Source organism: Chiloscyllium plagiosum, unplaced genomic scaffold (genome assembly GCF_037043375.1).
Source record: "Chiloscyllium plagiosum isolate Xiang-an unplaced genomic scaffold, Cpla_swu_hap1 HiC_scaffold_45, whole genome shotgun sequence".
In the NCBI taxonomy this organism is placed as follows: Eukaryota; Metazoa; Chordata; class Chondrichthyes; order Orectolobiformes; family Hemiscylliidae; genus Chiloscyllium; species Chiloscyllium plagiosum.
Genome location: NW_028270183.1, coordinates 66,315,702 through 66,338,031, shown reverse-complemented (window position 1 = coordinate 66,338,031; position 22,330 = coordinate 66,315,702). Strand labels below are relative to the sequence as shown.

Here is a 22,330-nt window from a genome sequence, read left to right as displayed (position 1 = left end):
AGGTCATTTATAAAAATGACGAATAGCAGTGGACCCAACACCGACCCTTGTAACTGGACACCAAGATAAACATGTTACATCAACTACAACCCTCTGTTTTCTTTCAGCGAGCCAATTACTGATTCAAACTGCTATGTCTCCTACAATCCCATTCCTCCACATTTTGTATAATAGCCTACTGTGGGGAACCTTATCGAAAGCCTTGCAGAAATCCATACACACCACATCAACCTGTTTACGCTCATCTACCTGTTTGGTCACTTTGTCAAAAAACTCAGTAAGATTCGTTAGGCACGACCTACCCTTTACAAAACCGTGCTGACTTTCCCTCATCAGATTATTATTTTCTAGATGATTATAAATCCTATCTCTTATAACCTTTTCCAACGCTTTACCAACAACTGAAGTGAGACTCACTGGTCTGTAATTACCAGGGTTGTCTCAACCATCCTTCTTGAACAAGGGAACCACATTTGCTGTCCTCCAGTCCTCAGGCACTATTCCTGTAGACAATGATGATTTCTAGTTCAATGCCACAGACTCGGCAATCTCTTCCCTTGCTTCCCAGAGGATCCTAGGATAGATCCGATCCGGCCCAGAGGACTTGTCTATTTTCACACTCTGCAGGATTTCTAATACCTCTTCCTTGTGAACCTCAATCTCTTCTAGTCTAGATGCAAGTATCTCTGTATCTTCCTCGCCAACATTTTCATTTTCTAAGGTGAACACTGTCGAACAATATTTATATAGTGTTTCCTTATGTCTCCTCTGACACCACACACAACTTCCCACTATTATTCTTTATTGGCCCTAATTTAACTCTCGTCAGTCTTTTATTCCTGACATATCTATGGAAAGCCTTAGGGTTAACCCTGATCCTATCCGCCAACAACTTCTCATGTCTCCTCCTGGCTCTCATGTCTCGTCCTGGCTCTTCTAAGCTCTCTTATTAGGTCATGCAGGGAAACGATTCTGTCTTCTGCACAACATCATTCTGCTTCGAAATATCAGGCAGTATTTCATACTTATTACTGTAAACGTTAACCTTTAACAAGTCATGGCAGTGAAAGCATTGAATCCTCATCACTATACGACCAGAGAAGATTTCTGTTAACACCACCCTGGACACCATGAGATTCGTCATTTTATACTCTCATCCTTTTGTGCATGATTCTCTCGGCTCTATTCCGGTCTTGTTGGTTGGTTTACAATACTGAGGTTATCCAATCATCTTTGCATTTCAATTTCTAATGTATGAGACCTTCTCTCTGAGCTGGCAATGTGCTTGCTCAGTGGCGATAACACTGGCCTTGTAAACTAGAAATGTGCTTGAAATAGGCCGTTCCTGTTTTTCATTCCAAAAACTTGAGGAAAACCGTTCGGCAGGACAGGAAATAGCGGGCGTGAGCAATGATCAAGTTTGACAGCAAGAACGAGGTAAGGCAGTACAAACGACAGATTGAAGGGAAAGCAATGCACAAGGAACACTGGGACGGGATGGGGTTGAATGCTTCCTTTCTTTGCTGTAACCAGACACTGGTGTTGAAGTCTAAAATGGGACCATATCAGCCAAGTCCGTGAAATCTTCCTTTCTGCTTGTTTTCTCCCGAGGATTGTGTCACTCTTGGGGAAATGTGTCTGCGTGCTTCAGTCTGTGGGTAAAAATGGGATTCAGTTCCCCGACTGAATGTGAACACATTTTTCCCATCTCAAACTTTAATCCCATTTATTGTGTTTTACGAGATTAAAACATTCCAGAGAAATTAGCATTGAGATGAACACGTGAAACGTCAGAGCTTACAAGGTAACAGACCAGGTGCTGGTAATGAGAAGAAGGGACCCATTTCTATGCTGTAAACACAAGATAATTCAATCATTTTTGAAGGAAAACATATCTGCAGTGACATAATTCCAAAAACTATGTTATGAAGAAACGGTGCAACTGTTTCTGCCCTCATCCCTGGTGTTTTAGTGGTTAGTATTCAGCGCTTTAACTGAGTGGCCTGGGTTTCATTACCGTTCAGGAAATCAGGACTTCTTGTTCCTGATGAAAAGAGCGCAGCTCTACAAGGAATCTGTTTAATGCCTAAGATCAGTCAATACCACAGCTCTTCAAAGAAGGGAAAAATGTCTTCCCTCTCTCTGCACAGTCGGACAGTTAATCCTTCATTCTCCTCTGATTCCACTTCCCAAAGAGTTTCAAAATACCGGAAAAACTGAGTCTCAGCTATTTCTTTTCTGTGCTTTTCATACATAGGAGCTGCAGCGATTGAGTGCATTGGTTTCTGAAAACGAAACGTACCTATGAGCAATGTATTGGGCTATTCCAGGATTGCCTTCTCTGACAACGGTGGGACATGACTGATGTTGTCTATGATATGGAAGTGCCAGTTTTTGAGTTGAGTAGACAAAGTTAAAAATTACACAATATCAGGGCATAGTCCACCAGGTTTATTTGGAAGCACTAGCTTTCAAAGAGCCTCTTCTTCACCAGGTGGGTGTTTTTCTGCAGAAACTTGGTATGTGTGTCAATATGCGCGAGCTTTTGGAAGATCATCTGGACTTTAACAAACCGTTCGTGGTGTCGATGGTACCCATGACTTGGAGATGTTGGTGTTGGACTGGGGTGGCCAAATTTAAAAATCACACAAAGCCATTTTAGATTCCAACAGTTGACAAATACCTGATGAAGAAGCAATGCATGGAATACTGGTGCTTCCAAATACGTCTGTTCGATACAATCTGGTGCTGTGTGATTTTTACTCTGATTGTTCTTGGTAATGTTTAACTGATCGAAGACAGTGAAAGAATTTTCGTTCGTGGAGACGAAAATTTCAAATATTATCCACCTCAGCGGAACAAAAATGAATAGTTTGTATGTGTGATGAATCTCCACAATGCGCTTGCGCCAAGTAAAAGTCGAACTTACAACCGCCTGATCCGTAGCCAGCTATACGAATGATTGTACTACTGGCCAGATGCACAGCCGAGATTTTACACGCTACAGAGCTGTGGTGTTAACAAGGACATGAGCAATAACAGTAACAGTCACAAGGTGAACAAAGAACAAAGATAATCACCATCATTGATTCACTTCAAATTGTCCTCAGAAAACGACCATTCACAATCTGATCAGCCAATCAATGAGGTCACTGCTGATCAAGGAAATTGCCACTTACTTTGCTGCGTTTCCACCATAATTTGAGGTAAACTCCAGCCTAATCATAACATCGCATATTCCCGTTAATTTTCAGTTTTAGATTACGTTAATGATCTGTCCGTATTTCCTGGAAACTGGACAACATGCAATGACTGAAAATGTCCTTCCGGTGATGTAAACCAGTGCAGAGTCGGCCAGAAAAGAAAAGACAAAGACATGAAACATCACTCCCATTTCTCTCTGTACCAATGCGTTTTGCTGAGTTGAATATTTGCAGGACTTGTCTTTAATGTCTAAAGAATCAATTATTTCCCGGGAAAGATTCTTCATAAATCATTTAACATCTGAGTCGTTGAATCATATTTTACTTCAGTTTAAAATAGTTGAATATCCTTTCCTCCAGCCTAATGTCCCAATCCTCCCTCCTCTTCCATGTAAATACCAGCTGCTCCAAGTGCGGTTGGAGCTCCCAACCTGACGTTTCAATGCTCCTTGCTGCTCCATTCAATAGAAGCTGCTCTACTTGAAGTTGGAGCTCCCAGTTTGATGTCCCAATGCTCCCTGCTCCATGTCAATAGAAGCGGTCCATTGAGGTTGGATCTATCACTCTGATGTCCCAATGCTTCCTGCTGCTACATGTCATTAAAAGCTGCTCCTGGTGAGAGTGGAGCTCCCAGACGGATTTCGCAAAGCTCCCTGCTCCATGTCAACTGAAGCTGCTCCAAATGAGGTTAGATCTCGCAGTCTGATGTTCCAATGCTCCCTGCTGCTTCATGTCAATAGAGGCTGCTCCAGGTGAGGATGGATCTCAGTCTAATGTTCCAATGCTCCCTGCTGCTCAATGTCAATAAACGCTGCTCCAGGTGTGGTTGGAACTCCCAGTCTGATGTCACAATGCTCCCTGGTCCATGTCAACAGACGCTGCTCCAGATGAAGTGGGAGCTCCCATTCCTGGCAGATCACACACCTCTATACTATCATAGAAATACTGCCCACTGAGCATTTCCACCACTGGAGCCACTGGTGGTATATCCACATCATGAGAACCTGATATTAATTTTAGGGACCACCGAATCATTATTTCCAAAAGTCATTCTTTCTTAAACCTTATTTAGCATGTGCATATTGCAGTCAATCCGAAGTTAGATAATGGTGCTAATTGATGTATTCTCAATAAAAATTATATCCTATTTTTCATGTTGAGTAATTGCGACTTAGCAAGGACAATGTTTGTAATGAAATCACACTTTTATTCCAGGTAAGGGAATGTGGTTTGCATTATTTGTTCACTGTGTAAAATGATCAAATGGATCTCAACTTCAAAACAAAATTGGTTACGTTGTCATCCATCTGAAATGTGGTGCCTTATTCTTTCAACCACACGTATTAGAACGAAACGTCTATTAATGACATGCGTATAAAGACACTTTAAATCATTTTTCATGTTTATGCTGCATGAATCTGCGGTTATTGATCCACAGTTTAGTTCAGTCCCTACAGGTAACATGCTGACTTCTCCAGTTTTTCATAGTTCAATGTGATGCATCCAGTGTGTGCATAACGAGAGGGAGCTCGCTTCCCACATCTTGTATTTGGACCTTATATCCAGCATTCATCAATGGCGAGAGCAAGGGGCGAGGGCGAGACCAATGTGTAAGTCTTTCCGTGCCCATGCACAGCACCCACATCGCCAATTCTCGACTGTGCATTTACAGCTAGTTCTCGGTGCCCCCACACTGCTCCTTTTGAAACATCTCCATTATTTTGTGCTCTTCTCACGAAGATGAGGCACGTCTACTCAACCTAGTGCTCTTGGAGGGGGGGGGGGGGGGGTTAAACTAACTCTGCAGGGGCATGGGAACCCAAACTGTAGCTTTAGGGTGCAGGACCTGGAGTGTAGGGAGGTTAGGAACATGGCATCAATTTCAAAGGAGGGTGCCTGTAAACAGGAAAGTGGTTTGAAGTGTGTATACTTCAATGCAAGAAGTATACGAAATAAGGTAGGTGAACTTGCAGCGTGGGTTGGTACCTGGGACTTCGATGTTGTGGCTATTACGGAGACATGGGTAGAACAGGGACAGGATTGGCTGTTGCAGGTTCCAGGGTTTAAATGTTTTAGTAGGGTCAGAGGTGGGGGTAAAAGAGGGGGAGGTGTGGCATTGCTTGTCAAAGATAGTATTACAGCTGTGGAAAGGACGATGGATGAAGACTCGCCATCTGAGGTAGTTTGGGCTGAGGTTAGGAATAGGAAAGGTGAGCTCACCCTGTTAGGAGTTTTTTACAGGCCTCCTAATAGTCCTAGAAACGTAGAAGAAAGGATTGCGAGGATGATTCAAGAGAAGAGTGAAAGTAATAGGGTGGTTGTTATGGGGGACTTTAACTTTCCTGATATTAATTGGGAAAGCGATAGGTCAAGTTCGTTAGATGGGTCAGTGTTTGTCCAATGTGTGCAGGAGGGTTTCCTGACACAATATGTAGATAGGCCAACAAGAGGTGAGGCCATACTGGATTTGGTTCTGGGTAATGAACCAGGCCAGGTGTTAGAATTAGAGGTAGGTGAGCACTTTGGGGACAGTGACCACAATTCGGTGACTTTCACTCTAGTGATGGAGAGGGATAAGTGTGCACTACAGGGCAAGAGTTATAGATGGGGGCAGGGAAATTATGATGCTGTGAGGCATGACTTAGGATGTGTGGCCTGGAAAAGTAAGCTTCAAGGCAAGGGTGTAATTGATATGTGGAGCTTGTTCAAGGAGCAACTATTGAGTGTCCTTGATAAGTGTGTGCCCGTCAGGCAGGGAGGAAAGGGTCGTGTGAGGGAGCCGTGGTTTAATAAGGAATTGGAATCTCTTGTTAAATGGAAGAGGGCGGCCTATGTAAAGATGAGGCGTGAAGGTTCAATTGGGGCGATTGAGAGTTATAAGGTAGCCAGGAAGGACCTGAAGAGAGAGCTAAGAGCAGCAAGGAGGGGACATGAAAGGTCCTTAGTTGGTAGGATTAGGGAAAACCCTAAGGCTTTCTATAGGTATGTCAGGAATAAAAGAATGACTAGGGTAGGAATAGGTCCAGTCAAGGATAGTAGTGGGAAGTTGCGTGTGGAGGCTGAAGAGATTGGGGAGACACTGAATGAATACTTTTCGTCAGTATTCAATCAGGAACAGGACATTGTTGTCAATGTGAGTACTGAGTCACAATTAAGTAGAATGGATGGCTTTGAGGTATGTAGAGAATAGGTGTTGGAAATTCTGGAAAGGGTGAAAATAGATAAGCCCCCTTGGCCTGATGGCATTTATCCTAGGATTCTCTGGGAAGCAAGGGAGGAGATTGCAGAGCCATTGGCCTTGATTTTTATGTCCTCGTTGTCTACAGGAGTAGTGCCAGAAGATTGGAGGCTAGCAAATGTGGTTCCCTTGTTCAAGAAGGGGAGTAGGGATAACCCTACTAACTATAGGCCGGTGAGTCTCACTTCTGTTGTGGGCAAAATCTTAGAGAGAATTGTAAGGGATAGGATTTATGAACATCTAGATAGGAATAATGTGATCAAGGATAGTCAGCATGGTTTTGTGAAGGGCAGGTCGTGCCTCACAAACCTTATTGAATTCTTTGAGAAGGTGACTAAGGAGGTGGACGAGGGGAAAGCAGTAGATGTGGTGTATATGGATTTTAGTAAGGCGTTTGATAAGGTTCCCCATGGTAGACTACTGCAAAAAGTACGGAGGTATGGCATTGAGTGTGAGTTGGAGGTTTGGATTAGGAGTTGGCTGGCTGGAAGAAGACAGAGGGTAGTAGTTGATGGCAAAGGTTCATCTTGGAGTGCCGTCAATAGCGGTGTTCTGCAAGGATCTGTTTTGGGACCATTGTTGTTTGTCATTTTTATAAATGACCTGGAGGAGGGGTTAGAAGGTTGGGTGAGCAAGTTTGCGGATGATACGAAAGTCGGAGGAGTTGTAGACAGTGAGGAAGAATGTGTCAGTTTACAGCGGGATATAGATAAGCTGCAGAACTGAGCAGAAAGGTGGAAAATGGAGTTCAATGTAGCTAAGTGTGAGGTGATTCACTTTGGTAAGAGTAATAAAAAGATGGGGTACTGGGCTAACGGTCGGATACTTGGTAGTGTGGATGAGCAGAGGGATCTTGGTGTCCATGTACACAAATCTTTGAAAGTTGCCACCCAGGTAAATAGTGCTGTGAAGAAGGCATATGGCGTACTGGCTTTTATTGGTAGAGGAATTGAGTTCCGGAGTACTGAGGTAATGTTGCAGTTGTACAAGACTCTGGTGCGGCCACATCTGGAGTATTGTGTGCAGTTTTGGTCGCCATACTATAGGAAGGATGTGGAGGCACTGGAACGGGTGCAGAAGAGGTTTACCAGGATGTTGCCTGGTATGGTAGAAAGATCGTATGAGGAAAGGCTGAGGCACTTGGGGTTGTTTTCATTGGAGAAAAGAAGGTTTAGGGGTGACTTGATAGAGGTGTATAAGATGATTAGGGGTTTAGATAGGGTCGACAGTGAGAATCTTTTTCCACGTATGGAGTCAGCTATTACAAGGGGGCATAGCTTTAAATTAAGGGGTGGTAGGTATAGGACAGATGTCAGGGGTAGTTTCTTTACTCAGCGAGTCGTGAGTTCATGGAATGCCCTGCCAGTAGCAGTGGTGGACTCTCCCTCATTATGGGCATTTAAGCGGGCATTGGATAGGCATATGGAGGATAGTGGGCTAGTGTAGGTTAGGTGGGCTTGGATCGGCGCAACATCGAGGGCCGAAGGGCCTGTACTGCGCTGTATTCTTCTATGTTCTATGTTCTAACCTGCTCCAGATTTCATTTGACAAAATACTCATTTAGAATCCCACTGCATAACATGCCCTTCACATAGCTTGTTATTTGGTTTTCCTGGATCTCTTTCATACGATAAAAGGTCACAGCAGCTTGACTTGTAAAAGAAAGTCGCGTTCCTTTTCAATATCCCAATGCAATCTACATTTCAATGCAGTTTAGGCAACAGGACCAAATTATTCTTTGAGATGTTATAATAGCGTCGATGCATACAAACTGACATTGCAGTTCCAACTTCAGGAGGACAGTTGTGATCATCCAAAAATAGCAACATTGAAAACCACTGATAGCACCGACGAGAGTGGGACTCGAACCCACGCGTGCAGAACACAATAGATTAGCAGTGCACCGCCTTAACCTCTCGGCCACCTCGTCACATACGACTGAGTGCCTATAACCTTATGAATAAGTGAATTGCATCAATTCTGCAGCGCAGCAGATATTTCTCCCTTGTTTTGGTGAAATCATAAATAGCACAGTACGGTTCCAAGACTATGGTCTGACCTCAGAGTTGTGGGGCAAGCGCATTCCCACTGTGACACTCTGCTCACAGTGGTCTGAACAAAAATGAAGAAATGACTATGTAACAAGGTCTGTTGAATTCTGTGAAGATTTGAAGTCAATGGAATGAAGAACCCGAGACAGCAGGAGGTGTTCTTTCAAGAAAGAGTTGGATAGAGCTCTTAAGGATAGTGGAATCAAGGGTTATGTGGATAAGGCAGGAACAGGATACTGATTGAGGATGATCAGCCATGATCATAATGAATGGTGGTGCTGGCTCGAAGGGCAGAATTGCCTACTCCTGCACCTATTGTCTATTGTCTATTAAATTGCCTGTGAGGAATTGTTTGCCAGACTGGAGTAGAGTGCATAGTGCTCAATGTCATTATTCGGAACACCTTTCTTCCATTCAGATATATTTGACATGCACTTGTGTACAGGACAGACAATTTCAAAATCCTAAATAAGGCTAAACTGACAATTGAACTCAACAATGCAAAAACCTTGATCTGCATCAATTTCCTGGGCCATGCGACACCAAGACACTGTATGATCACAGCAACACAGTGAGCAAGTGTCAGAAGGAAAATGAGTGCAGTGCCAGAGCGCATGCTGGGACCAGCAGTTGACACACGGGGAAGTGCATTTCCCACAACAGGAACACTTCCCACACAGCGGACTGCGGTGGAAGAATTCAGAGGGGGTTTACACTTTGGAATTTGATGCCAGAGACACAATGGAAATCTGTCATTGCGTCTGTTCAAGATGAAGAGTTTAAGATTTCTACAGATGAAAAACAAAATAAAGTGCTCATAGTGAAGGCAAATGTCGAAATTGTATATTTCAACAATCTACCCATCTTTGCAATGAGTAGCTCACCACTTTCCTCACTCGGGGTCAGAACCACTGGTGAAGATGATCGTACAATCCCCGTTACTAGCCATGGAATCAGAGAAATTCGGTTTCCCAAACGTTAAGGTAAAACCAGGAATGTGGAGGTAAGCATTAATGTGTTGCTCCTGTGCTGCAGGTGAACAGTGCACGTTATCTCTGTTCCAGTAGAGTGGGCTATGCTGTGCTGAAGTTTTACGTTTGAGCATCACATGGAGCAGCTTCAATTTGTTGTCGTGTTGAGGGGTACGGATAAAAGGTGATATTGAGCAAAGCCAAGTTTATGCGAAGATACCCGTGTTTGTGGATTGAGAAACGACCTTTTCTGGATAATGACTCCTTGATCAACAAACATACTGCAAGTATTTAAAACGTGTAGAGACATGTGTGGAGAAAGAGCCGAAGGTGATTTTTCAGCAGATGGAAAATGTTTCCCATGTGCACTGCGTTAAATTCCGGGAAAATAGATGTTGATCTGGTTTCATGTTACGCAGTTTGTTGCAAATAATAAAAAAATTGCAATAATAAAAAATAAATTACATAGGACCGTTTGAATATTTTATTGAATTGAATTTTGGTCTGAGCATATTTTATCTTCAATGGCGTGCTGCAGAGAAGTACAGAGGGTTAACAATACAAAAGGACAGAGTCTTCTTGGTGGATTTCTTGGGTGGAGTTAAGAATGTACGAAATATACATAACATCATGTGAATGTGGTCAAAGCTTTAAAGTAGGTGTTGCATCTCCAAGTGACGGTTCAGTTCCTATTCATTAGGATATAACTTCTGTCTGCAGTTATTTTAGGACATCGGCTCCATTTACAGAGTATCACCTTGAATAATACGTCACACCTTACCAATCCATGAACATTTTATATTCAATCTCATTCACTTGTACGTGTTCATGAAATGTCTTTGTGTCTGAAGTCAACCAAATTCGAAATTGTTACGCAACCACACTGACTTTCTCTCAATGGTAAATTCCCTCCTTCTATGTTTGCTCGTGTATCTTTTAAAACACTGTGAAATCAGCTTCTACGCTTTATTTCTGGAAAGTCATTCACGATTTAAATAACTCTATTGAGTGGAAGAAACTCTCATCCAAACCTTTCTTAATCATTCACTAATGGTTTTGAAGCTCTAACTAAAGTTATTGTTACACTCGATAGAGGGAATTTCCCTGATTTAGTCATTCAAACCTCGCGTTATGTGAAAATCTCATTTGTTTACATAGAAACTTGCGTGTGTCTGCTCCAGCATTTCCAAATCTCGTGAATAAACTCATTCATTCTTTCTATCATCCCGATTAAACCTTTTGTATCCTTTCTGATATTTTTATGTCTCAGTAAACAACGCCACTTGGCTTTCTAATATCTTGCTATCCAGGGAACAGCGTCTGTGCCCTTTCTAACTTCTTTACATGTTTTTGGTGGAGAATGAGGACAAGGATTACACACAATGCTCCCACTGAGGGTGACCTAAAGATTTTACAGTTACACTATGAACTCTTCTCTCTATATAAACTCCAATAAGGTAAATCTTATCTATCCAGTTCATAAGCATCGTCTCCATGGAGACGAAAATTATCTATCACTCCCTTTATTCTTCCACGGAATGTTCGGAAGGTTTGTAAGGCCAACATCTCTAATCCTGATAGAGGGTGTGCGAACCACTCAGTTTTATGATTAGATTCATCCAATACTACCCTCTGCTGGCCTCCCCACGCCACTGCATCAGTGTCACAGTTTTTGGCTCTGAGTAGATAGCAAATCCTTTGCTGTGAATCTCTTAAATTACACGTTCGTTTGATTTTTTCAAATAATATCTTTGGAAACACAGAGCAGTTTTGTCTGATACTAAGCGATATTGTCCCTGCGTCATTATCAACGCTACCAGGCCTTTTCTGGGAATTTTCAATACTTTTCCACGTAAGTTTTAAGCATTGCAAGTCAGAGAATCAGAAATAAATTCATGTCATCTCCTGACAAAATGGTTCACTCGGAGGTGAGCATTTCCATTCGGACGACCCCAAGTATATTTGCAACTCTCCATCTACCAGCATTTTGTGTGTGTGTGTGTGGTGGGGCGCGGGGTGTAGCGGGCGGGAAGGTGTGTGTGTTGATGGTGCTGTCAGTTTGGATAGTGCTATGAGCTGCTGCCTTATCTCCCACTCAGACTGAATCATCGAAGGTTATCACTCTCTGCCACCATCACTGAAGTAGGGTGTTGTGGCCAGATAAGAGAGAGATTATGTCATTTAAGCACCACAGAGACTGCCAGACCTGCAACCACACGCAGACACTCACAGAGAAAAATACAGACACACAAATACAGGGGGTGGGGAGAGGTGGATATCGACCACTCCACTACCCGGATTCGCACTTTCTATTATATTCCGAGCTGTTTCTTCTGGAATAGGCGACGGGGAAGGATTCAGTGAGGGTGGGAGTGGGTTATACTACTGTTAGTGCTGGTGAAGGTTGGGGGGGTGGGGATGGGTGGGTGAGATGGTGACTTGTCCAAAGGGAGTTGTTCAAGAGTGTTATATCCATGCAGTGCTAGTAGTGAAGGAGATATAGTAGAGGGGTAAAAGAGAGAAAGGGAAGGTGCTGCATGCAGCAGTGAGAGTGGTGGGGCATAAGTTTTGTTCCGGGGTAGGTTTTATAACAGATATACCGTGACTGTGAGGGAGTAGAGAAAATACGGTGATCTTATCCTGACAGAGTGGGGAGGACATTGATTCTTCTCCTGTATTGCTGGACATTTCTTCAGACCGCAGATACTGCTCTGAGCTCAGACCATGATTGTGGGTCTGGTGGTGTGGCCCCCTTTTGGGGAGAGAATTTCCCTCTCTGTACTAGCTAATCCACCAGGATCTGCGGGCCCCAGTCGACAAACTGTAGTATAATTTCCACTTATCTGCCATGTTCAGGATAAACTATGGAGGGCAGCTCCAACTTGAGAAAGCACAACCATGTGCCCATTGGCCTTTTAAAGATGGCACCAATGCCAGGGGTCGTGGAGTATAGGGGGCATCTGGGCGATGGTGAGAACCTCCAGCCATGATGAATGGAGAATCGGGCTGGCATTGAATAAGAGGGACTCCATTGGTTGCGGTGGGTAGTTAATGAGGTGAGTTTGATAAGATAGCATAATTTAGCTCAGCCTCATGCAGACAATCCCTCTGTCCTACTCAATGAAAATGTTAACGTCGGTTAGGATATATATTCGCAGAGAAATTGGTCAGTTGTGAAGTGAGAAGCCTTCAAAAATGTTATGTCAGGAGTAAAGAGACAGTATGTCCCTCTTAGGTTGAAGGGTAAGGCTGGTACGTGTAAGGAATGCTGGAGGATTGGAGAAATTGAGGTTCTGGTCACGGATAAGAGGGAAGAATATGTCAGTTATAGACAGCAGGAATTGAGGGTTTTTTTCTTAATGCATTCACGGGATGAGGGCGTCCCTGGCTAGGCAAACATCCATTACCCATCCCTAATTGCCTAGAGAGCAGTTAACAGTCAACCACATTGCTGTGGGTCTGGAGTCACATGTAGGCCACACCAGGTAAGCATGGCAGTTTGCTTCCTTAAAGGGTATCAGTGAACCAGGTGGATTTTTTCGACAACTGGAATGGTCAGCATTTGCCTCTTAATTCCTGATTTAAAGTGAATCAATAGAAGAGTCTTAAGGCAACAATAGTATACTTAAGAGGGAAATTGCGAGCGTGAAAAAGGGGACATGTGATAGCTTTGGCTTCTTCAAATACGTCAAGGACAAAACAGTAACTGTGGAAAGAATAGGACATCCTTCAACATCAGCAAGGCTGCCCATATGCAGAACCACAGGAAATGGGGGAGGTACTGAACGAATATTTTGTATCAGTATTTACTGTGGAGGAGGATATGGAAGCTAAATAATTTGGGAAATAAGTAATGACATCTTGGAAAGTGTCTGTATCACAGAGGAGCTGCTGGAGGTCTCAAAACATGCAAAGGAAGGAAAATGTCCTGACTTTTATTAGATGTACGCTAGATCTCTGTGAGAAGCTAGGAAAGTGATTGCGGGGCCTTGTGCTATCATCAATAGCCACAGATAAAGTGCTGGAAGACTGGAGGTTGGCTAACGTGGTGCCATAACTTAAGGAATTTAAGAAGGGTAATAAGGAAAAGCAGTGATTATGACGTCAGTGGTGGGTAAGTTGTTGGAGGGGATTATGAGGCATAGGATTTTCACGCACTTTGAAAGGTAACGACGGATTAGGGATAGTCAACATGGCTTTGTGCAAGAAATGTTGTGTCTCACTAACTTGACTGAGATTTTATTGAAGAAGTGACTAAAAAGATTAATTGAGGTAGAGAGGTGCACATTGACGATATGGACATCAGTAAGGTTTTGAACAACATTGTGCATGGTCATCTGTTTAACAAGGTTGGTTCATATGAAATACATAGAAAACTAGCCATTTGGATACAAAATTGACTCAAAGGTCCAGACAGAGGATGGTGGTAGAGGTTGCAATATCCTGGCAAAGGTTTGCAATGCTCCCCATGCTGTGCAGATAGTCCGGTTTATGGAGTAATCCACTAGCACAGCCTGCACAGCTCTCCATCTTGGCCGTTACCGTACCCCAATTTAAGGTGTCTGGGCTGGTTCTGTGAAGCAGATTTAGAATTGGAGGCAATAGACCAATTCAGCTGATCTAGCAATGTATTTATTCAATGTTTGCATTCTTGTGATTGGGCCCACCGTTGTCTCACTTATCCAATTAATACAATCCCTCCATCTCCTTATCGATATTTTCACCAAGTTATCTGTTAATTATTTTTTTGTTTTTTTTCTGCGTCTTTCCCTGGCATTGGCTTTTGACTCCCTCGTGTCTCGGCATGGTGAAGCTCAGAAACATTGAAATAGTGTGTGTCCGGCTTTTGTTCACTTCTCAATGTGTCCCATGTGATACCCAATGGGCAAGGGTGTTCCAGGAGCTTTGCTTCACGTGTTTGAATCTTGGTATGCGCCTTCTCATGGAATGCCTCTGATTGTCCCTCTCAGTTGATGGTGCGGTCAGTAACGCAAGGAAGGTCCTTGAGTATAATTGTAAAGGACAAGGCATCTAACTTGTAGCTGAGGTGACTCTGACTGCCTCCTGTTAGTGGAGGTGCTTGGGGATTGTTTGCTAGAAATTGTGCTGTAAGCTGCTTCAGACATTCCAGGAGAGCGGAGGATTTGGTGTCCCAGCTCGGGACGTAGCATGGGACTGTAGTAACAGCATCTGGGTCTGTAACATGAACAACAAATGGAGCAGAGGCTGCAGAGAGGGGAAGCGCTGAAAACCATGGAGTGAGTGTGCGTGGGGAAAGGGATCAGCCATATCTGTTTGTGTCTTAGCCTGGACAAGCACACCCTCGCACTCTCCCTGTTACATACATTGATGCACATTCTCCCTTTCTGCCCCTCACACACTCACACTCACCCTCTCTCGCATTTCACACACGTACTCCACTCTGTCACACACACATGCACACACAACCACTCTCTCTTCCTCCCGCACTCACACCCACACTCCACCTCACTCTCTCTGACATACAGACAATGTCTCTCTCTCCCCTTCTCACAGACACGCCCCTCTCTCATACATATGCATACGCACACACACGAATGCACATATAAATCTGTGGGTTGAATTTACATTTTCCCATTTGTATTTGCAGATACATTTTATTTTGTTCCAAAACATACAATTTGTAGACATTCAGTCAATGTGTTATTTTACAAATCGTACTTTGTAAATAAAACCAGCCTAACTCCAGGTCAAGACACAGACAAAGTCCAAACAAGGCGTCAAGCTTAGAATACATTGTCTGACCGCACGTGTTACTTTATTTACATCGATAATACCTGAAGGTATCTCCAGGCAGTGACTTGAAATAAATTCGGCAATTTTCATATTAACCAATCAAACTCGCACCTCCATTCCAACTGATTAAGTATTTAAGAGTCATCTTAGGTGTGTGTACAATTCATGTGCATAAGTTGTACAACCCTTTGATCTTTTCCTTATATCTTCTGTGTTTAAGGTCTTTCTGTCGCTTATACCTGATGAAGGAGCAGCACAATGAAACCTTGTGTTTACAAATAAACCCATTGGGCTCTAATGGGTTTCATTTCATTTTTGACATTGTCCAACCCAGTCCAAATCAAACGGCTCCATATCATGACTTTTACTGGTTAGTTAATCCTCTCCCCTAGCAAGTAAATTGTTCCTAATCCCAAGTGTTTTTGTCTTGCATAATAATCTTTTGCGACACGTTATGCACTGATGTCTGGAAGTCTAGATATAATACATCTATAGAACCCCCATTATCCACCTTGCTTGTTACGTTTTTTTAAATAAAGTTAGTCAAATCATTCAAACATGATTTATCCTTCATAAAACTATGTTGACTGTGCTGGATTGTGGCTTGACTTTGGAAATCTCCTGTTATTAATTCTGTTATTACGCATCCTAACAATTTGTCTTCAATCCCAATAATTTTCTCACCACTTATCATTCCCGAGTGAAGCTGGTTATTCGAAGTTCTTCCCTTTCTATAACCATTATGTTCCGTTTCACAATTCCTGTGTAACAGGCACAAGGCTGTAAAAGATCTGTTCCAATTGCTGTGTAAGACGCATGTGAGGCTAATTGGACTCATTCTGTTCCTGCTTTACACACTCGCTGAGCGGAATGTCCTCCTGGTGTTCATACATTAAAGTTTCAAAGGAACTTGCATGTCCTGCTTCTGTTCCTGACCAAGCCGTTCAAGATCTCAATGTTCTCCTCCTGTCGTTCAATCACAGTTTTGGGGACTTACGGAATCTCCCTGCTCAAATGCCACTTTTCAAACGCTGAAATATGAAGGCAAATGTTGTTGCCCACACTGGGTAGCTCATGGGTTAGAACTGCTGTCTCACTGCACCAGCGATCCTAGTTCAATTTCAGTCTCCAGTTTCCTCCCACAGTCCCAAGATATGCGGGTTAGGTGGATTGGCCAAGCTAAATTACCCATAATATCCGGGGATGTGGAAGCTAGACGCACCAGTCATGGAAAATGCCAGGTTATAAAGATTGGGTGTGGTGGCTGGTGGGGATTGGATGGGATGATCTTCGGAGTTTCAGTGTGTTGTCGATGGGTCAAATGGTCTGCTTCCACTCTGGAGATATTCGATGATTAACACCTTTCTTGCAGAAGTCAGTTGAGGGAACAATCTTTGAGTTATGTACAATATCCTTTCCTCAGTGAGGAGATTACATCTGTACACACGACTCCAGATGTGCTCTCACGATGATCCTGTACAGCAGCAGTAGCACTTTATCAGCCTGCCATAAGGTTCCCACTCAGGTTAGAGCAGTCTCAGCTCTCTGGGGAATACACAGCATTGCTGATAGATCATTGTCCTTCTCTATTATACCAGCATAACGGGAGATCTGGAGAAAAATCTTACAATGCCGCTTGAGAAGAACGGGTAAAATGTGGTTAGATAATATCCATGTTGAGATATGCCTCTCCAAACATCTCGCATGAATCTACCATTAACCTCGCCAGAGCCCACGTCACTCAAATTCCACAGAATCTGTTGAGGTGATCTTAGAAACAGCAAGGAGAAGCAAACATTCATGAGAATTACGTATCAAGTTGAAAGCTGCAATACAAACGTTGTCTATGTTATAAAACAGGAAATTAGACATACAAGTTTGTGGGTACTGCAGTTATAATGGACAGAGTCAAGTAACATCTAACCAGTGTTTACCCAAGTGAATGTTAATGTTGAGTGTGTATGAGCCTGGTTGCTTTAGTCGTATGTTGAGCACCGAGCTGTTGATCAAGAAATTTTGGAATTGGTGTTGTGTGATCAGAAGTGCAAATCGAATACTTTGCTATTGAGGATCTTTGGGGAATAGTGATCTTAATATATTGAATTTTAGATGACGTCTGAATGCAAGCAGTTCTTTTTCTTACATTACGGGTATACACCTGAGTCGTGGAAACCATTATGATACAAGAGTGAAGTTGGCTTTATGAATTTGGAAAGTACATTAAAATGACTTAATGAAAGACAGGCAATATCTGTTATTTACAGAAGCACTGTAATGTCTGTAATATACATATATCCCTCCAAGGCATAATTCGCAAAAGTCAAACGTGACTCAACGATGGTGAACAAAAGAAGTTAAAAATTACATTAGATCGAAGGAAATGCCTTAGAAAAGGGTCATTTATTGTGCATTCATTGAACTTTTGGACACAACAAAAGAGGACTGATAAACTGATAAGTAAAGTATAAAGAGAACAGCAATACAAACTAACCAGAAACAAAAAGACTGACGAAAAATCTCTATGAATATTTGAAAGGAAAATAAAAACAAGGTCAAATGTGGAACAGTGAATGTGTGGACAGGATAATTTATAGCGAGAACAGAAAAATGATAGGGAAACTAAACAGTTATTTTATATCTGTCTTCACGGAGGAGGGTCCAGAATATCTCCCAGGAATACCAAGTGACTATGGGACTTGTGTAACTAAAGACTAAAATCAGTGACGAGGTAGCATTTGAAAACATAACTGTATTGATAAGTCTGACAGACCAAATGTACTTCATACCAGAATTTCAGAGAAAGCAGAATTGGAGATAATAATTTCATTGGGAATTATTCTATTTTTCCGTATTCAATTTGGAAAGTTAAAAATGTATTCTAAGGATTTACAAAGTGAAGAAGATGGAGATGGTGAACTACAGACCAGTTAACCTATTGTTCACAGTGGGGAATATGTCGGAATTTATTATAAAGAATGTAATATTGGACACTTGGAAAGTTATAGCAAACGTCTAGAGAATGATGCTAGATTTCTGAAAGGGAAGGCAACATTTACCAAATGTTTGTTGAAGATGTCTCTTGTCGATATAAACAATGGAGAACCAGTGGATGTGGTCTAGTTGGATATCAGGAGGATTTTTAAAGAATTCATATAGCAAGTTATCCCTAAAACAAACAAAAAAATGTATTGGGAGGAACATACGCAAATGGGGGAAGGTAAAAGTTAACTTTCCCTTTGTTTGAAGGGAATCAGAATATAGGCGATGAAGGGCTCTGTGCTCTCTCTCCATGGATGATGTCTCATTCACTGTGATCTCCAGCATGTGTTGGTTTCACTACAGATTACAGCTTCTGAAGTAATTTGCACTGACTATGAGTAAAAATGCTCTGCGCCAGTGACACAGAATGTTGGTGAGTCTCTACCTGGAGTATTGAGTACAGCTTTGATTTCATGATCCAAGTAAATCATACTGATCTCATATGCTGAATGGACATTTTCCAGACTAATCCCTCGGATGGCAAGATTGTCCAATGAGGGAACTCCGCCTGTATGCTGTAGAGTTTCAAAGAATGAGAGGTGATCGAAATGAAACTGTAAAAAATATCACTCAGAGGGGAGTGACGAACATAGGGTCATCGAAAAGTGTGAGCAAGATTAGCGAGGATTTCAAGATATTCCACAAGAACATCAAGCAGAACAGAATAACCAGCGAACAATCAGAGCCCATTAGAAACCAAGAGAGCAATCTGTGTGCGAAGCTGGAAAACATTGATGGATTGTGACATGAGAGCTTTCCATCTGTTTTACTTGGGAGAATGAGGAGGCAGCTATTTCGTTCAAGAAGATGGAGTGGGAAGTTCTTAAACAGATTGATATAAGATGCGAGCAGGGATTGATGGTTTTGGCTGGTATAAAATTGGACAAGTCCCCAGGTCTGGATGAGTTGTTTCACAGGCTGCTGTTGGAGACAAGGGAGGAAAGGCACTGACTCAAATGTTTAAGTAGGATCTTGTCACATCGGAGGTGGCAGATGACTGGAGCCTTTACAGGAGTGCGGGTGGAGGTAGACCAGGGAACTGTAGATCAGTGAGTATCAGATCAGTGTCAAGGAAACTGCTGGGGACAAAAGGGAAGGAGAAAATTGATCTTCATTTAGAGAGGCAATGTTTGATCAGGATCACCAGCATGAAGATATCAGAGGGAAGTCGTACCGAACGAATTTTATTGATTTTTTTTTTGAAGAAGTCATTGATATGGTTTTTCAGCAAGATCTTTGTCAAAGCCCCGCATGGGAAACTAATGAACAACGTACAATGTCATTCTATCAAGTCTAATTTAGTAAGTTATATTCAAATTGTCTAACGGACAAGAGACAGAGAGTAGAAAATTGTTTGTGTGACTGGAGACCAGTCTCCCCTGGCGTAGCACAGGGATCAGTGCTGTGTCCCTTATTATTTGTGGTAGTCAGAAATGATTTAGATGCGCATGTGGGGGGTGGGGGTGGGGAGAGTGTGTTAATTATGTTTGCGTTTAGCACAAAGATTGCCCGGGTGGTTGTCAGTGAGGAGAAAGGTTTTATGTTACAGGAAGATACAGACGGAATGATCAGATGTGCAGAGCAATGGCAGATGGAATGTAACCTTAATAAATATGAGGTGATGCACTTTGGAAGAAGACACCAGACAGGGGAGGACTCAATGAATGACAGCACACTAGGAAGCTCCGAGGGTGCTTCTCGATACATCCCTAAATGTCACTAGACAGAGTAACAGGTTAGTTCAGAATTCACATGCGCCTGTCGGCACAGCCTTTATTCATCGAGACATAGATTGTAAGAGTTATACAAAATTTTGATTCAGCCACAGATGGAATACTGTGTGGAGTTATGGGAGTCACATTATGGAAGAATGCGATTGCAGTGGATGGGTGCAGAGGAGATTCACGAGGATGTTCCCTGGGATGGAGCATATCAGCTACAGAGAGAGGCTGGATAAGCTTGGGTTGTTTACTTTGGAGCAGAGAATGCTGAGTGGGATGTGGTTCAGAAGGATGGGATTCCAAGAGGCATGGACAGGGGCTATAGACAGCAGCTGTTCCATTTAGTAAAAAGGGGACAAGAACAAGGGAGCACACTTTTAAAGTGAAGGGGTTGAGGTTTAGAGAAGATATGAGGAATGTTTTTTACCCAGACGGTGTTGGGTCAGTATTAAAATTCCTGAGAGGATAATTGTGATGAGTAACCTCACAACCGTTAAAATGTACTTGAAGTATCATAACATTTATGGCGACAGATCTCATGTAAAAGTGGGACTTATGTAGATCGTATTGCTTTTCTGATAGTACAGATTATATGCTTCTGTGATTGTTTGATTATGGACGGTGAAAGCAGTTAAGAAGATAAGTGGCGGGTTGACCATCATTTCAGGGAGACTTGAGTACACGAATAAGGGCGTCTTACTGCAGCTGCACAGAGCCTTGGTGAGAGCTGAAAATGTATTGCTGGTAAAGCACAGCATATGCTGACTGACCTGCTGTGCTTTACCAGCAACACATTTTCAGCTCTGATCTCCAACATCTGCAGACCTCACTTTCTCCTTGGTGAGACCCCATCTCAAGCATTGTGCAGTATTGTGTGCAGTGTAGTATCCTTACCTAATAAAGGACAAACCGACATTGAGGGGGAGCAGTGAAGGATAACCAGATCAATCTCTCTGGTATGACAGGCTTGTTGTGGGAGCAGAGTTTGGGGTGACTGGGCCTGTATTCCATGAGCTTTAGGAAAACGAGTGAAATATATAAAACTCTGACAGTGGGAGATAGTATGGAAGCAGGGATGATGATTCTCCAGTCTGGGGCGTCTAAAACAAGGGCCCACAGTATTAGGTACAGGCTGGCCACTCTGCATTGAGATGAGAAAAAATGTCTGCACTCAGAGACTGCTGCACCTGGGGAATTCTCTCCCAGATCAGGCTGTGGAAGACAAGGCACTGAAAACAAATAACGGTTTTTAGACAGGAAAGGGATGGGAAGAGAGCAGGAGAATGGTGTGGCGATAGAGGATCAGCGATCATTCTAGGTTGTTCTCTGATAACGCGGCAGCTGTGTTCTTGTGTAACACCAAATTATAGAAAGCGGTGCAATAAAAATAATGGGGGCTATGGGGAAAAGCGGGTATGGGGCGAAGGCCCAATAATGTCAGGAAGAATCAAAACAAAAATAATAGTCAACGTAGCACAAACAACAGTACAGTCTACGTAAATTTTTAAACCATATATTGTAATGTAATAGTGCTGTAAACGTACCACTTTCACACTACAATTACCGACTACAGCACTGTTCCATTCAACAAGGTCTTCACCAGAAAGCACACGAGCTGCTTGACCATGTGATGCTGCTGCGGGTTTACAGTTCGAGTAGATTCCCGATAGTATGTAAACAGGCACTTCGGCCCAACAAGTCCACACCACCCTCCGAAGAGTAACCCGCACAGACCCATTCCTCGACCCTACATTTACTCGTGACTAACGCACCTAGCACTGTGCCCAATTTAGCATGACCAATTTACAGGACCAGCACATCTTTGTGGGAGGAAACTGGAGAACCCGGAGGAAGCCCATGCAGACACAGAGAGAACGTGCAAACTGCACACAGTCACCCAATGAGGAAATTGAACCCGGGTCCCTGGTGATAACAACTGAGCCAATATTTCTCCCCAAGATTCCTCCCCTGGTTTGAAATAAAGTTTCTTCTAAATGTCGACTACAATTCCCAGTTCTGGATGCAGGTTTGCTCGCTGGAAGGTTCATACATCGAGAACCTCAACCACAAATCTTCTCAAAACTCGATAACAATTCCCACTTTCAGTTTCAGTTTCAAGACTTGCAGAACGGATTACATTCCTGATTTAGCTGAACACATTGAGGGTGCATTTGGCAGACAGAAGATCCTGAGGCTGGGTTTTGCTGTTCATCTGGGGCCGGGAATGGAATCTCGTCACAGTGAACAGGAGCTCGCTTTATAAAGAAAGGTGCACAATTCATAATCGTGTTGCAGCCAAATCGTTTTTAATAAACCCACATTATTGGAGAAC

At 42.8% G+C, this 22,330-nt stretch overlaps 1 long non-coding RNA gene and 1 other non-coding gene across 2 annotated transcripts in view; both read right to left on the bottom strand.

The window, feature by feature from the left end:
- The window catches only part of LOC122552421 (uncharacterized), a 754,662-nt gene that overhangs the window by 429,018 nt on the left and 303,314 nt on the right, over nt 1-22,330 (bottom strand). The gene's annotated exons all lie outside the window — the stretch shown is intronic.
- Nucleotides 8,290-8,371, bottom strand: trnas-gcu (transfer RNA serine (anticodon GCU)). Its single transcript has one exon. It is a non-coding gene; the product is annotated as a tRNA-Ser (tRNA).